The sequence below is a fragment of the Trichosurus vulpecula genome, chromosome 6 (genome assembly GCF_011100635.1).
Source record: "Trichosurus vulpecula isolate mTriVul1 chromosome 6, mTriVul1.pri, whole genome shotgun sequence".
Taxonomy (NCBI): Eukaryota; Metazoa; Chordata; class Mammalia; order Diprotodontia; family Phalangeridae; genus Trichosurus; species Trichosurus vulpecula.
This window is the reverse complement of record NC_050578.1, coordinates 1,377,443-1,383,696: the sequence shown is the minus strand read 5'-3', so window position 1 is coordinate 1,383,696 and position 6,254 is coordinate 1,377,443.

The window sequence follows — 6,254 nt, the reverse complement described above, 5'->3', positions numbered from 1 at the left end:
CCGAGCAGTATTTGTTTGTAATTACAAAAAATCTGTCGTCCCCTAAATGTGCAACAATAAGGGAATAGTTAAATAAATTGTGGTCCATTTATTTAATGGAATCCTGCAGTGCAATTTAGACTGACAAATAAAATGAATAGAAAGAAAAACGATAGGGTCTTTAGGAAATAATCAGACATAAAAAGTAGAAGCAGAAATATAAAATATTCACAAATGATTGCCAGAACCTCTAGAAAACCAGGTGCTAAAGTAGGGGAAGATGCTTGTCTTGGGGGCAGAAAGATGAATTCAAATTCTGCCTCTGAATTTTACAAGGTACCTGACCTGGGCTGTCACTGAATCTTTCTCAGCTTCATTTTCTTCATCTATAAAACAGAGATAATAATAGTACCTACCTCCCAGACTTGTGAGGGTCACGTGAAGCTACACACACACACACACACACAAACACACACACACAAAATTTTGCAAAACCTTTTCGCAATTATTCCTTGCCAAGAAAAAATGTTTAGGAATGAAAAGGAACACAAGGAATCCTAGTGAAGACTTGGGGAGGAGGGAGGTGATTAATGGGTTTTATCACATGAAAATTAAAAGTTTATAAGTAGATGCAAAGCAATTTAATTGGCTATGTTAATATTTAAAATTAAGTGTTTAATATTAAAATTATATCACCATTAATATTCATATCAAATTGCTATTTAATATTAAATGTTTAATGGTTATACTGTATTAATGTTTAATATTAAGTTTATAATAAATCAGTTTTAAAACTAGAAAAGGGAAAATCACAGTGACTTCAGAAGGAACAGAAAATGATCAAGAACTATTATTGCATAGAACTGTAGACCAGAAAAGCTGAAAATCTAAATGCAATCAGGTGAATAGCTACAAAACTACAAATACTCAAAACAGGAAAGAGATAATATCGATGAACTCACTTGAGAAAGAGAAATTGAATGCTTCATAAATAATGCATCAAGAAAAAAGTCATCACGGTCAACTAGGTTTACAAGCAAATTCTATCAAATAATTTTTAAAAATCCTCTTTCCTATTATAAAAATTATTTTCAGAAATTGAGAAGGCTATCAGATTGTCCCTCTTTCTATGGCCAAATGCTGTCTGTCTTTGTCCCTCTGGGAGAGGAGAGAGCAACAGGGAAAAATGACGCTGGGCTAGTATTAACAACGAATATTTACTAAGATGCTGGCCAATAGAATATATAATAAGAAGTAGAACATTTTTGCCAATTTGGATCTGTAGCTGATGTGCAAGCATGCCTGACCTTAGGAAAATTCGTAGCAGAATAGATCATCTAAACCAGACAAATCACATGACAATACCAGGAAATGCATGAAAGCCTCTATTAAAAAGTTCCCCCAGATATTTAGGTTATACACACAGTTACATGCAAAAATTTTTTTCTCCTTAATTGGTTAAAAAGTGAAGCTGAAGAGCCAGCCAGTTACCGTGCAGTCATTTTGTACTTACCATGGGGTTGGCTCCTGTGCTGAGCCCTGGAGATACAAAGAAAGGCAAAGACAATCCCTGGCCCTCTTGGGTTGGTTGCTGTCAGACAGGAGAGACAACATGCACACAGCTGGGGACATATGAGCTATATGCAGGATAAATTGGAGAAAATCTTGGAGGGAAAGCACTGAGATTGAAGGAGACCAGGAAAGGCTTTGTGCAGGTGGGATTTAGTCTAGGACTTGAAGAAAGCCAGGGAATTCTGAAGAGGGAACACATTCCAGGCATGGGGGCCAGCCACAGGAAATGCCCAGAGCTAAAACATGAAGCGTTTGACTTGAGGAACAGCAAAGAACCCAGTGTCACTGGATCAAAGAATATAGGGAGGGGAGTAAGGTGTAAGAAGACTGGAAAGGTAGGAAAGAGTCAAGAAAGGTAGATCATGAAAGGCTCAAAAGACCAAAAGGAACGTCCTATTTGATCCCAAAGTCAACAGGGAGCCACTGGAGTCGACTGAATGGGCTGTGGGTAGCTGGAGTTTTATGGCCTGGCCTGCCCTTTAGGAAAATCACTTTGGTGGCTGAGGGGTGGATAGACTGGAGTGAAGAGAGATCTGAAGCAGGCAGACCCACTAGCAGCTATTTCTATAGTCCAGGCCTGAGAGAATACTCTGCACACCAGGGCACAGATGGTGTGAGGGCTTGGAATGGGACAAAGATGAGAGATATTGTTTAAGTTGAAATGGATTTGATGTGTGGCACGAATATAAATGAGGAGTTAAGAATGGTGGTGCCCTCATTAGTAATTGGGAGGTTGGGAAGAATGGAAGATTAGGGAAAGGAGCAAATAATAAATTCTGTCCTGCTCACACTGAGTTTGAAGTGGTGCTAGGGCATCAAGATGTCCAATAGTTAGTTGGCAATGTGAGGCTGGAGTTCAGGAAAAGAGTCAGGGTTGGATAGATAGAAGGAAGAGCCATCAGCATAGAGATGACAAGAGAACCCATGGGAGCTGAGGAGATCACCAAACAAGACAGTGGAGATGGAGAAGAGGGAGATAGCCACTGTTAATGGGCATGACCCTGGTGAATGTATACCAAAGGAGACAGAGAAGGAGCCAGTGGGACTAGTAGGAGGAAAACCAGGAGAAGGTAGTGTCATGAAAACCTAGAGAGGGAAGAGTATCCAGGAGAAGAGGGTGGTCATTAATATCAAAGACTGCCCAGAGGTCACAAAGGATTACTACTGACCCAAAGTCAGCTGATTTGTCCATTAAGGGCCCATTGGTGACCTTGGAGAGAGTAGATTGAGTTGAATGGCTAGGTCAGAAGCCAGACAGCAGAGAGTTTGGAAGAAAGTGAGAGAAGTAGAAGAAGCAAGGAAGTACTCGTGTGTGTGGGGGTGCAACTCATGGAGTTTAGCCTCGGAAGGGAGGAGAACATCTAGAAGCAATGGTCAGATCAAATGAGGGGGTTTTGTTTTTAAAGATGATGGAGATATACACGTGTTTGTAGGCAGCTGAGAAGAAGCCTACTAGCATGACTTTTAATAAGGAACAAACAAATATTTCCCAGTTAGAATAAAGAAAAAGCAAATATCCTGTGCATTGTCACGTTCATTTTGAACAGTTATAGAAATGCTGTAGCAATAATGTGGGGGAGGGGGAGTTAAATAATCGGTGTCAGAGAGAACCTTGGGGGATTCTACAGTGGCCTGACTCGAGGCAGAGTAAAATAGGCAGAAGCATTGAAGATCAAAGGCACAGACACAAGTAAAGCTCTCTTCAAACCTTGAAGTGCTGTACAATTGCTGGGGAGGCTAGGCAGCACCACAGTGGGGAGATCATTGGGCTTGGAGTCAGGAAGACCAGAGTTCAAATCCTACCACAGACACTCACTAGCTGTGAGACCCTGGACAAGTCACTTCACCTATGTCTGCCAATAAAATAGGGATAGTAACAGCAGCACCTCCCTCCCAGGGTTGTTGTGAAGACAAAGTGAGAGAATGTCTGTAAAGGGCTTAGCATAGCACCAGGCACACAGTTGGCACTGTAGAAATGTTGGTTATTGTTACCATCTTTATTACCCCAAAGAAAAACGTATGCTTGCTGCAGCAATGTAAGAGAAAAGATTACTGAAGGAAAGTTGGATTCTGAGGAAATTAAAAAGTGATGATGGTCTCAAAGAAAATGTATTGAAATATACCCAGCTTCTTCCTCACTGGAGAGACACGGCACCTCCTGGGGCAGAGTGGTGTATGCACTCTCAGATACAGTTACTTGTTTATAACGGCGGGCGGATTCATTTTGTAAGGCAGAGTAAGGGTCTTTCACCCCCTACCACCAGGAGACAACTGAGGCAAAGACAAATGGCATCAAGAAAACTTATGCTAATTAATAAATAAATCCTATTGAAGAGCACATATTTGGACCTCAGACTAATCCATTAACTACAGTAGCAAAAAGCTCTTCACATGCATGATTTCAATTGAACCACTTTTCTCGCACCTCTCATTCATTTCCCATATTTGATTTTGCATCATGATTTTTTGTGTATGTGTCCTGTCATTTGCAAGACTTCATGAGGGAGAGGCTTCTGTCTTACCTAAATTTATACCTCCCTTAGCACCAGCACAGTTCTGTCTACTGAAACAGGATTGGGGTGGGATGAGGTGGAGTAGGATGGGATGGAATGGGATGATGTGGTGTGGGGTGGGATGGGATGGGATGAAACATTCTGAAAATGGAGCAATATTGCCTCAGGCTCCATTTGTCCTTTCAGCTTTGATGCCTCTGGTTTTCTTTCTGTGTCTCTGTTCCTCTCCGTTTTCCCTCTTTATCACACTCTCATTCTGACTCAGAAAGAGATCAGGACTGAGTGACTCAAAGTTGGCCTTTGCTGCATCATTCCTGCCAAAGTCCTCACTCAAGTCATTAATCCCTTTGTCCGTTAATCCCCAATCTCCATTAATAACTATCATGTAACAAGCATTGTGCTACAGGCTATTGTGAGGCTTTCTTTATGAAAATGAAGTGTTTGATGATAATGAGAAAGCCACCAGGTCATTGCCACCAGAAACTATGGAAAAGTCATCCTTAAAGAACCCAGTTTACTGGTTTGTGCAGGGAAACTCTAGAAACCGTGCAATATTTCCCTAGAAACATTCAGCAAAATTTAGCACTTACCAAACATGAGAGAGATGTGAGCTGGTGGCCAGGACAATACACCAGAAACTCAATAGCATTCATAAGTAGACAGATGGCACATCCCCACACTGCAAATACAAAACCCAAGATGTCCTTGAGAAATCCACAAGTAAACTGGCCCAGAGAAAACCATCACCCACCAACCCCTGGATTTAACATCGACTGATCAGAATGTAGGAACATTTTGACTAGATCTTGGAATGACAAATACTTATAACACCGCAAATACGTGGAACTAAAGGCTTTTCGAAAAGAGATCCAGTGTGAAAAATCAGAATTGTCAGAAGAGGAAGAATCATATCAGAGCCGTGTGAGGCTGTCTGCCCCTAGATCGTCCCGAAGATGCTCTCATTGAGATGAACTTGTATCTAAATGCTTTTACTCAATTGCAAAGAGGAATAATTAAATGATGGTGATGATGATGATGATGATATGTACATGTACATAGGGCTTACTATATGCCAGACACGACACTAAGCACTTTCCAAATGTCATCTTATCTGATCCTCACAACAACCCTGGGAAGTGGGTGCTATTATTATCTTCAATTTACAGATGGGGAGACTGAGGCAAACAGAGGTTGAGTGACTTGCCCAGGGTCCCATGCTAGAGTCTGAGGATAGATTTGAACTCAGTTCTTTCTGACTCCAGGCCAGCATTCTACCCACTGTGACAACCCCTACCTGCCTTCACTCATTTTCTTCACTCATTTTTCCCCTTGGAAAATGGTCCACAGAACATTAAATAGAACAGAACAATTGCACTGCAAGGGTCAAACTCAACTGAATTGGTCCATCACCCCTCCCCCTCCCCACACACACCTCACCATAAAGAAACTCAACGAGACCTTACTCTTCAACACCTTGATCAGGTGAGAAATCTATTGAATGAATGAATCAATCAAATCCATCAAACTATTCACAAAAAGACCTAAATCAACTGGGAAAGAGAGAGATGAAGTGATGCTATAGGGTAACTAGATTGGGATTGGCTGAAGAGACAGTCTTACTGTGTTGGACCTGTAGTAAATAGGGACATGTCAGATCTCAGGCATCCAAGGGGCTGGCCAGAGAGGAGAGAGCAGATGAGCCACCTCCCTGGAAGTGAATCTGCTGGGGGAAGAAGAAGCCTCTCTCCCCCTCCAAGCTCATGCACTGAATGACATCATCAGCTTTGAAAGATCCAAAGAGTTTGGACTTCCCATGAGCATCTTGGAGATGTTTCTAGAACAAGTGATGACAGTTTGTGCATCAGGAGCTGAATACAAACTAGATACGTTGAGGGAAGGCATCTATAAGCACCTACAAGGAGCCCAGCAGAAAGGGGAAGACCATGAGGACACCATAAAAGGTTATTCCTTGGTTATCCCTGTCCAACAATAAGCTGTGGGTTACCCCCTTGCCCCGTGTTCTTTCTAAGCATGAGCCCACTTTCCTCTGGAATTTCTATGTCCTTGTGATTCTAGAGTCTTACTTAGACCATTGCAATAGCCTTCTAAGGCCATGTTCCGGAGGGATTCCATGGCACTTCTTGGCTCAGAGAACTCAGTTATCTCTCTATTCCCAGCAGGATAAAATGC